The sequence below is a fragment of the Electrophorus electricus genome, chromosome 23 (assembly GCF_041902795.1).
Source record: "Electrophorus electricus isolate QZ-2024a chromosome 23, ASM4190279v1, whole genome shotgun sequence".
Classification (NCBI taxonomy): domain Eukaryota; kingdom Metazoa; phylum Chordata; class Actinopteri; order Gymnotiformes; family Gymnotidae; genus Electrophorus; species Electrophorus electricus.
Window position 1 is genome coordinate 9,032,220 of NC_137519.1, and position 11,953 is coordinate 9,044,172.

The window sequence follows — 11,953 nt, forward strand, 5'->3', positions numbered from 1 at the left end:
AACTGCTACCGAGACCAATGAAGTCTATAATCAGGGCAACGGAGAAGGGGGAGAATCTAAAACGTGACGTCAATGCTTAGTAACTGACGCACTCCGAAAAAAAAAATAAGGCGAAAAAAAATTCACTTGTTTTTTATTTAACCTAATTGTATAATCTAGATTTATTGGCGGGAGTATCAATCGGATGGATGGATGTAGAGCCTACACATGTGTCTGTTGTAGTCTCATGTGATGTGATAGCACGAAAACGGGGAAAGACAAAGCAACGCCGATACTGGATTAGATACGAGTACATGAGTCGTGTAAATAAAGAAAATTAAATGGCCGCCTGGTCATTTCTCATCCAGTCTTCACATAGCCGAGCGTCACGAATATTTAACGCATACACAGTTAAAGGAGAGTCGTGAAAGCGCATGTCACGGTGATCACGTAGAATTCCTCCGAGGAGTGTTTGTGGGTGCTTTTTTTTCCTCCTAGTGGGCTAAAAATAGTAACAGAGTTTGATCGTGATCTAGAAATAGACAGGGGTATCACCCTCAGAAAGAGCCCTCGTTTGGAGAGACAAAACACGTACAACTGTGATTTCTATAATGTGCCTATCAAATATTACACTGGCGTATAGAGATAATGTACCCTTCCAAATGTATCTGATACATGGTATATTTCTCCTCCTCTTGGCAAGTTGTTTTGAGAGTTGTTGCTTTCTTGGTCTGGTACCTACCTGGCTAGCATTTTAAAGCTTTTATGGTCATTTTCCACACATCTTGTACTCAAAATGAGAAAATACACTTGTGAAGTGACTTCTTGCTTCACGCGGAAGTCAGTTTGATATTTTTTCGGTGTTTGGGAATCACCACTTCGGCAACCCAGTGAAAATCGAAACAAACCTCAATGACATGTTGGCTCTCTTAAACCAGTTTAAGTAAAAAAAAGGCTCATCATTCAAACCTTGAAATGGAGATATTGCTGTACGACTGAAAAACTTTCTAGCACTAAACTGGTTAGGACCGTGGGTGCAATTGTTTCGCAGACACGTTTTTATTTAAATGTCCGTGGATTCACTGGAACTGTCCACTGTATATGTGCTGAAATTATTGGTGCCATCACATTGATGTCGACGTGCCTTGCACTATTATCTGAGCAGGTGATCGAATGCATAAAATGCAAATATCCCGTAACGACTTGTCTGACCCAAACGATATGTCTAATTTTCTCAAAACTGTCTCAAAGGATTATGTTAAGGACCATTCTTAAAAGGCGTAAAGGGACTGCCTAACTGCACCTTAGGCATTTGTCCGAGCAGATTAATATGGTCAGGTTTGATACTGTTTATAGGTAATGGACTCGTTGCTGGTGGCACTGCATTGTTTGAACATTAATGACGTTTACCTAAGTAGCTGAAGACCACTGGCTCAATTTGGAATATCAGACGTGCTGAATAACTCATTCAATGCCCAAGTTCCTCTATTGTAACCAGTAGGAACCTTGCTGAAACGTTGCAGTAAACTTGCGAATTCAAGTTTCATTGTTAGTATCATTATTATTACTCTTGACATATCTTAAAACGTTCCAAAATGAATTCGTTTGTTTGTTCAAATCTCGCCTGGACACAGGAGGGCGAGCAAAACTGATTTTGAAACGTGGTGACTCTTGAGGCTAGTCGCCTTTTTTAGTATGTAAAATGTACGGTGTCTTTGCAATAAAACGGTCTGTGTTAAACGTCAGTGCTTGGCATTGTGGGTTTGTGAGGAGCACCGTGGGTAGCCCATGTTTTGTTTGTGGAAAAGGTTCACGTTTAACACTTAAAGACCAAATTTCCATATTTTGCCAAACGTATCAAGTAGATATGGGCATGGTAATCCTAGATAATTCATTTTTGGCGTGCTATTTCATCGGAAACAACACAGATTCGCGAGTCGTGACTGCGAAAGTGAGTAATGCGCGTCGGCTGCGTCAGTAGGGGCAAGCACTGGGTGCCGGAGACAGATGGAGGGAATCGTGACTGACTGGAGACTTTTACAAATGAAACGACATCCTAATCATTTCTTCATAACGTGGCTATCGGTGAAGATTATACTTTAAATGTTAGCTCTTTCTGTTCTCCTCTGTCACTCTTGCTCCTGACCTTGGGATCCGGAGCCAATTGAAAGAAACGAATTGGAGTATTGGGTTGTCGGGTGAGGGAGTTTCATTGCGCGTGTGTATGAGCGTGAGGGAGCGATATTGTGTGTGTCTGTGTGAGTGAGAGTGTGAGAGTTTTTTGTGTGTTTTTTGTGTGTCTCTGTGCGCGCGCGTCTGTGGGGGTGGGCTCACTTGTGATTTTATTTGTTTGTGTGTGTGTGTGTGTGTGTGTATATATATGTTGCGGGGTGGGGGGGGGGAGGTGTCCAAATATAGCAAACTTAGAGAAATGATGTTCATAATTCATGAGACATGGAAAGATTGTTCTTTGGTGATTAGAGAACGGGCAGAGTTGTCTACAGTCGACTAGGATCTAGTGGAGGTGGTGGCTTTGGTAAGTGTACATTTGGATAATTTTGTGCTGTGTTGCTTAACGTTGGCAGTGTTGGCTGTCAGACACTTTACACTAAACTGGAATACGGATAACCTACTAGAGTAAATAGTATTTCAGCTGTATACCTCTTAAACTCGTTAAAACGTAAGAAATACATTAGGGATCATGCGTTTTTGTTCCTTAAAGAGCAAATACACGATGAATGTATGAACTGCTTTTGAACAAAACTATATATGATATACAGTTATCTAGTACGTTTCGTACACCGTTGGAGTTTTAGTTTGTGTGTGTGTGTGTGTGTGTGTGTGTGTATGTATATATATATATATATATATATATATATATATATATATATATATATATATATATATATATATATATTCTTTTTTCAAAAAGGGGGGTTCCTGTGTGAGAAGGACACTGATTGGTCGATGACGATTTTTTGTTTGCTCCAATGAAATCCTTCAGTGCTCTCTATTTACTGTGATCTGGAGCGCAGCAAGTCCCCTCCTTCGACAGATCTATCGACTGACAGGAGTAGATCAGCTTTCTGTTTATCACGAATACGAGAATATGGTACAGTATTACGATAGGAACAGTCCCAGACCTCGGATAAACTGGCGAGGATTGCACTGGGATGAAAAGGGACCGACTATACTAGAAGGGATTCTATGCATTATGACAAGACTGTTTCTGCAATGAATGTTTAGAATTGGAGTCTACTGCACAAGACGAGCCCTTGGCTCCGGTGTGGCCACCCCTCACACAGAACACGGATTGTCAATAATTATAAGCAAGACCTGCAACCCGGATGTCACATTTTACGCGTATAAGATCGACTGGATATGGACTCTCAGCAGTCCTTCACGAATCTTTTTGCGGTCTGGGCTTGCTGTTCATAACTATCAATGGGAAGCCCTTACCCCAAAAAGCATTTGCGGAGGGCACACACACCGAATATCAGAACGTGAACCGGAGAATTTTGCTCCGCATTTCTGCTCGTCGTTGACTATGATATCCATTTGGCGAAATGACACACCAACCGTATTCTGTTATTCATCTTTGTATTTTGTATCTTCTCTACTCCAAAGTCTGTCACACATCATAACATTGTTTGATGCGTCCAACCCCGCCTAAACCATTTAACAAATATGAAATCTTTTTCCAAATGTCAAGTATTTGGGAGTGTATAAAACATGTTAATTATATCATAATATGCTGTTACACATGGCAAGACAAAACTAATGAATTAATGAACACATTTATTAAAGGACAATGAAAATATTGCATCTTGATCGTGACATCTGGAGTTTTGCACCGAGACGCGTGACGCGCACAGGTGCTGTTGCATACTGCTTTGTTAAAGTGAAGCAGCAACTCTGTTACCGGGGATATCTAAATATCTCGACGATACTTTCAAAATGGACTAGTAGGATCATACCTGTTCGAATTAAACCTCCAAGTACCAGCCGGGGTAACAGCTCCTGCCGTGAGGGCAGTGAACCTTTAGCAAAGCCTACTTAAATTTACTTAAACACACACGTTTAAACACTCTTTAAGAGGGTACCACCCATACGTTTGCATAAAAAGATCATCAATCTGTTCTTATTTGGTAACATCAGATATATCCAACAGCAAGAATTGTAAGTCGGGTTTAAGATACAAGAACCTTTCACTTTTCTCACTGTTGACAATCATGTTTCTCACATTTACACAAATAGAACTGATTGAGATTATGAGATGATATGTCTTGTCCTCAATACATGCCTGAACTCCACATCACTGGACTTTACACCATTCATGACGTCTCTCTTTCTCTTGTAATTTAGAAGACAGACAACAAATAGTTCATTTTTGTTGACATGACAAATGTATGTGTACAGTATGTGTACACAGAGTGATAATCTAATACTTATGTTACTCCACAGGAGTGCAACATTGTAACATTTTACAGAATACATGTGCAAACACCGTCAAATGTAAAAGTAAATTTGTAAACAGAAACAAATCCTAATCACATTACTGTTGCGTATTATATATATATATATATATATATATATATATATATATATATATATATATAAAAATAAAATGTGTAGGTAGGAGCATGCTCTTGTAGTTGGATAGCATCGGATTAGGGAAATAGGACACTTCAGGTATCTGCAGCTGCATGATCCTCTATAGGAAGTTAAATCAGCCTGCATGTCTTTAGAAAACAGATGATCATATTTTTCCTAAAACATGGTCTAATGTCTGATCTAATCTGTTCTGTGGAGGATACAAATAGCTTTGCCATGAAACAATGAACTAATCGAAGGACACATTTAATTAATAAAAAGCTGAATTTTATTGTGTAGTGACAAGCTTTCCAATTTGTGTAATTTGTGAAATTGAATAAAAGCAACACATTTGGCATAAATTGGGAGTCGTGAGTTGGTGTGTGTGTGATCACGTGTGCATTCATATCTGTTTATGTCTACGTTGACATATCGACTTCACTCATTGTCATTAGAAGCAGAATGTACCTCTGCATAATTACATTTATTTTTCAACGTGAGGTCTGATATCCCACCCAGATGAAAATGCTGATATGGAACTGGTACGATAGGATCATGTCACGTTTCAGCTCCATGTCCCCGGTCCCCTCCTGACAAACAGAAAAAATGCATTCAGCTAACACAGATTTGCCCTCTACAAATGTATATTAACTACATTAAAAGGATAAATGAGTCACAACAGCATGTTGGATTTGTATACTGACTATTCCAGACCTGTTGTCTTTGCTAGTGCTGAGGGTAAGAAAAGCAGGGGGGTGGGGGGGTTGGAGAGACGGCGACACCCGAGTTGGAAAGAAACTGCTTTCTTTATTATACCCAGCCTTTTTTTTTAATGCTTCATTCTTTAGGATTTCTTTAACATTAATATATAGTACATTTGTTTTTACTTAGTTTTTTTCCCCTGTACAAATGTCATGGATGCACATTCAGTACAGACATTGGATGATGTCAGTTATTTGTTTACATTTACCGCTGCGTGATTCTTAAATTAGTTTTTTTTTTTTTTTGCTTCTTATGGAACAAGTACTATCGCTAGTTTTAACACTGAACTACAGCCTATTGTGACTCTTGCACATGTCACGCAGATGTGGCCAGCTTGTTTCATTTCGTACTCAGTTTCTTTTGGTTACAGTATATTGGCCTCTGTATGGCTATAAGGCTTGTGCATATTACTTTTTTTTTTTAATGCATTCTGTAACTCCTATATCAAGGAAAATCTGAAATAATAGCCAAGAGCTTTCTGAAAAAAAGAAACTCAGAAACTGTGTTTACATTTTTTGCAGTTTAGATTTTACACTTTTCCTTTTGTTTCCACAAAATCAAGCATGTTAATTCTTTTACTGTTGGATATATCCAGGGGTGCGCAAGATGTTGAAGTCTTAATGAGTAAGCATGATATTTATCAGTATTGGTCAGAGTAATTAAAGTAACAGTAATGAGCACTGCACCCTCCCCAAAGAAAGAGGAACACAGAGGAATGTGTTCATGGCCATGCCCTCCACACCCTGTCTGGCCTAGCAGAACGGTACAGCAGTAACCTTTGCTGAAACTGTAAGACACGCAGTCTGATGTAGCCAAATCTCTCTTTTATATCTGCTGCATGTCTCAACTTTTCCAAACATAGAAGTGAATTAACAAAGTAACAGCCCTAATTTAATATGATTATTTAAAGGTTTAAATGAATCACACGGGACTTTACATTTGTAATTGTATATCATTACACTCATAGATGATGGTTCTGTCATTGTTTAAATTTACTGTTTTGATCACTGGTAAAAAATAAAATAAAATAAAATATATATATATATATTTTTTTTCATATACCTTTATGAAACATTACAGAATTCCAAAGCTACTTCATTTTACTTAAGAAAAGCATTAGAGCTTTGCATTTGTATTTTAATGTAGCCTTTATATAGAACTAGACTACATTCAATTGTATTTTGATTACACGTCCTGAATATGGCCTAGTACTGCCAATTTTAATGAGAGTAGAGGATCACTTTCTTATGTTAACCCCCCTGCCCCCAGGAGTAAGAAAGTGAAGGTTTACAGATGCAATTATATTCCCATTCTCATCTTTTTTGTGATGTAGTCTAAATGAGCCTATGGAGAACCTGACTCATAGCAAGCTTTGGAAAAAACATCACGTATCTGTCCAAGACACGAGACATCTCACACTGTCTGGACCCTGATCAAAAGGGCCACCCTTTAAACGGTTGCACAAGACCAATACTGGTGCTGCATCACTTCTTACAACACTGAATTCTTTCATCTGAACTCAACATTATGCATGAGTTAATTCAACACATATGATTTCACTGTGTGAAATGTTTCAAGGTGCCAAGTCTAAAAAGATTTATTGTCTGCCAGGAGTCAACCAGGATTACCCAGCAGAAAACAGGGTACTGTATGCAGTAAGGAATATTACAGCTGTAATGTCTGTATATTAAATATAAAGTGAATTATTAACCAAGATAAAAATATAGACATATATGCACACTGCATAGACACTGAGAAGTCAAGAAGGACATGACAACAACCTTCAGCCTAAGCATCAATACTGCAATGTTAACTGTAATTGCAGCAGATGTGATCTCCACTATATATATAAAAAAATATATATATGTAGTCAGGAGTCAAAGCAACTTGCTGCATTAGTTTTTGACCTACCTTCCATACAAAATATTATATATGTATGATATTTAACTTTTTGTCAATTGTGATATAATTAAATGCGTCAACAAACAAAATATACTTTGTCATTGTGATTTAATAGCAAATTACACTTATAGTTTTTAGTACATGTCCTGTTTACATAGGTCTGGAATACGTCCTTCGCAAACCACAAACACCACAAATAAAAATACTATTGCAGTTTAAACATTTTCAGGTGATCTAAACACTGTGACTAAATATTTTGCATACATGTATGGGTAATGTAAGAAACGCTATATCTATTGTTTCTTTAAAATTTCATTTCACAATCACCATGTATAATCATAGTTCTCATTTTTTCTAGTATCTGCAAACCAACTGCTTATATTGTTTCCTTATTTGTCAGCGTTCCAACCTAATAGTATCAGTCTGTAAGGGACAGCATGTTTATAAGGAACATGCTGTTTACACATCTGTAGTGCAGCATATTGGCACAGATTGTTCACACACTACTGCTCATATTTTGCAGCCAATCAGAAGTTCTAGAAAATAACAAGCATCTGTAGGACAACCTGTATGAATTACTTTTAATTTACTTACTCATTTCAAGAGCAATTGTCATTATTATACTATGGCATACTCAGGTTTTATTTTTCCATTTGCCCCATTTTATGCTTTTCTTGTAACCTTTAGGGGATCAAGACCTGAAGAAATGTTACATTTATCTTTTCTCTGGTAGGATGGCCTAACAGTGAGGAAAAAACATCTCTCGAGAAAACACTCACACAAGAGTACTAAAATTGGTCAAACCTGATGTCTCTAATGAACCAATCTCTCTTCTGCTTGACACTATTCACAGCAAGGTTGTTAGAGTAACCTCAGCTTTAATTAGATGCATTGGAGGAATTAAATAATAAAAAATAATGAAATAATACAGAAATATGTCTGACAGTCTGTGTCTGGATTTATTTTCTCTCAAGTACTAATTATTTTTGCTCTATTAATGAGGTGGGCCCTGTAGTTATTTTGTGTGTGTTAGTCCATCTATAAATATTAATATAAATTAACTGTTGTATGGTTTGGCTCACTGTTTAACATATGAGTATAAAATGTCTAGGAAAACTATTGCTTAGTAAGCTACCTAACTCCATATGCAGATCTGAACAGTTATAAATGAAGGTCAAATAAAGTGGTCTATAAGCTATGGATCCACATATGTGATGAACTGTAGACTTGCACTCATGAAAATAAGTCTTTGAGAGTCCTTTCACAATACATACACAACAAGACATTGATTTACTTGAGAAAAATAGATTTAAATCACAATTCTGACATAATTCAAATAATCAAATGTCATGTACTTGATCACTGTGATAAAGCTATAACCTATATGCTATAAAATGCAGAGATGCAGATTTTTCATTCATTTGAAAGTACTGGCTATGATTCTCCAAAAAGCCATCTCCACAAAACAGCTCGTATTTAAAAGAAACCTATATAGCACTGAGAAAAACACTCAAAGTGCTGTCATTCCTACCATTTTAAATCTATCCTGCCATATTACTATTTGGCAAATTACATTAATATTTTCTTGTTTATTATGAGCATGCACTGCAAAAATTATTTAGGGTTTTCATTTTAATAAAACTAAGTACCCATACCCATAGAATGCATCACTTGCAGCTCACATTAATGCTTCAGTTAACCTATCACTGTATTTTAAATTATATCACTAGGGTTATTATTTCTGAACAATGGATATAGTATGAGTCCCCGGACATCACAAAAACTGAGGGAAAAAATCTACCATATAGATGCAACGTAAAGAAGATAAAAAAAAAGTAAATGTGAAAAATGAAACAAACAGAAACAACTATACTACCATACTGTAGACATACTCTGGAAAACATGTATAACTCTGGATAACATGGATATGGATAACAACAGCGACAACAAAGCACTTCTGTAAGTCGTAATGCTGTAAATGTATAATGTAATGCTCAAAATAAAAATAAATTAGAAAACACTTTTTATGTACATCTTTTTCTTGTCAAACACTCCTTTGTCAGTGTATTTACTGTATTGTATTTAGTATAACAGGCATTAGTTTGCCAAATCTGAAAATTATAAGAAAAACAAAAGGTATTGGCCGTTGTCTAATATATATTGTCTAGGTTTTACCCTGTTACTCATTCTAGCTCTTTTTTTTAGGATGTGGTGTCTAAATGGAGTCTGTAAATGCAGTTAATGGACTGTCTTTGGCTTTACCTGAGTGTTTTTCTCTTTGTCTGACCTATGCAAAATGTTGTAAACAAGTCTGGACACAGTCTCAGACTGCTTTCAAAATAGCTTTTTGGCTTGTTAATTATGAACCCAGAGCTCTATCCTAATAGGCACAATATCAAAAGAACACTCATTTGAACACTCAACTCTAAGTTTGTCTTGTCTGTGCATTTTGTAACTAAAAAGTGCTCTTGTCTAGTCTGAGTGTCAGTCAACTCATTGTCTGCTAATGTGTGTATTTCTAACTAATTTATGATAAAGTTTTTTTCTGCTAAGCTGCAAGAAACAAAACACAAAACCATTTAATTTGGGCAAGTATAATTTTATCTGTAGGACAACTGCTGTGGTTACTAGTGTTTTTAACATGTTTGGAAACAGACTATTCTATTAAAAAATATCAACTATAAAATTGTACAAGTAAATGTACAAGTAAAGTACAACTTTTGTACTGAAACTATGTAAGGCTTCCAATGCAATTTGCTTCTCAATAAAAAAAATAGGTGATAAAAGTACCACAGTGTAATTCAATCTGCATTTTGTTTATTATAAGGCTATATTTAACCTGTAATGAACTGCAGTTGGTTATAAATAAAGGATTAATAAAACACCGTGGCTAGTTTATTAATTAAGAAATCGGGACAAATATACAGATATGCACTGTAGATCAGACAAAATCAGTGCATGTAAAACTAAATAACAAACAAACGTTTTAAAGAGGATGTTTTTAGTTCCCTCTTAAATATACCAATAGTCTGTAATGCGCTCAGATGACCTGAACCAAAGTCTCCAGCCAGCTGAGCTGCCCTGCCATGGGTTTTGGAGCCATTGATTTTAGAAAAGCTATAAAGAATCCATTACTATAGGGTCTTTTACAGATATAGCCTACCTAAATGGTATTTGCAACATGTAAAACCACATATGGACTTGTAAAGGAATTATAAACTCAAATCTTAAAACAAGATGATGAGAGAATTTAAGAGAGTTAAGAGTTTACAACAGATGTAACATCCTCATCCAAACTGATTAAAACTCATGATCTTTATTTCCTACAATTTACATATATGTAGTTTTTTTTTCCAAAGGTATAAGTACATAAACATCTTATTTAGAAAGCATGAATGCACGTACGACCATGTTAGTGAAAAGGCAGAGAGGAACTGACAGTTTGGCAATGCTTTTCCATGTCAGAAAAAGAGCATTTAGATGACATGTGAGTGAAATTAACACAAGATTTAAGATGGGAAGTCAGAACTTATAGTTTTGTAGCACTTCTATCTGGGTTAATTATTAACTATTTGCCACGGAAATATTACCTCTTCCAGCATGCAAAATAAGCTTGTTTTTAAGTTTGCAAAACAAAATGGTAACATAAGAATGCTGAACAATACCAACCCCTCAACCCTATATTATTCAACAGTTCCAGAGACATGAGCCTTGTCATTCTGCACTAATACTGAAATGAATTTAACTGAATGTAATGTAATTTGAAAATGTTAAAAATGTAAAACATTACCACACAGAAGAAGCTTTACTTTAGGTTTTCTTAGCATAATGAGCAGGTGCCGGAATGTCTTTGTGTAGGCTGTGTGTGTGAGTGTGTGTGTCTGTGTTTACATCTTGTTCCTATGTCTGAGAGAACCAAACTGAATAAAATAAAATTGCGATGTCCATTATGCTGCTCATTAAAACTTTAAATGCATTTACTTTTATGTATGTATAATTCTCAATTTTATTCGAAAAGCTACAACCATTTGAGATTTATTTTCTCTTGTCCATATTAAAATTAACTTTAAGGGAAGTCGAATTAGAGCAATTTTGTCACATGCCCGAGTTAAAAACATAAGGATACCCGCGCGAACACTGCATTACAAACCGTACAATTTATAGAATCTATTCGTGACGTTTGTTTTTTCATTTTGTAATGTATTAAACTGACCTTAAAAGTGACCATTTCGTTTGTATCAGATCAAATACGTGGACCAGGTTTCAACATGCAAAACCAACGACAGGATTCCTTGGAGAGGCAAATATATTATTTACCTTGTTTTTAGGCTACAGCAGCACTTGTAATGCAAATCAAAAGCTGTAAAATGACTCAAAAATAACCGGTTTACGTTCAAACTCGTTTTATATAAAACTCCTAACACAAATAATATAACCTAGCTAGCCAGCATATTATGAAACACTGAACTTTACACGCTAACTACTGGTCTAACAAATTAGTAGGCCTTTCCATGTTTTTCATTGAAAACGTATTTATCCTGCATTTTCAGATAGCTGATACCAAATTATTTATTAAATGTTATTTCAAAATAGCAACGTAATAATTTGTAACATACCCTTATATTTAATAACTTTCTTCGTATACTTGAGACTACCCCACGAGCTGTAGAAAGACGCCTCTGAAACTCAAATCTGATGAACAGAACCATCATCCAAT

The 11,953-nt window shown here is 36.0% G+C and overlaps 2 long non-coding RNA genes across 2 annotated transcripts; one reads left to right on the forward strand and one right to left on the reverse strand.

Moving 5' to 3' along the window:
- Nucleotides 1-2,395: 2,395 nt before the first annotated feature.
- LOC145653200 (uncharacterized) lies at nt 2,396-3,804 on the forward strand. Its single transcript, XR_014119564.1, has 2 exons — nt 2,396-2,515; nt 2,912-3,804. It is a non-coding gene; the product is annotated as an uncharacterized LOC145653200 (long non-coding RNA).
- Nucleotides 3,805-3,946: 142 nt separating this feature from the next.
- LOC118240457 (uncharacterized) lies at nt 3,947-11,886 on the reverse strand. Its single transcript, XR_004775429.2, has 3 exons — nt 11,853-11,886; nt 11,450-11,527; nt 3,947-5,162 (listed from the first exon to the last, which is right to left on the reverse strand). It is a non-coding gene; the product is annotated as an uncharacterized LOC118240457 (long non-coding RNA).
- Nucleotides 11,887-11,953: the final 67 nt, after the last annotated feature.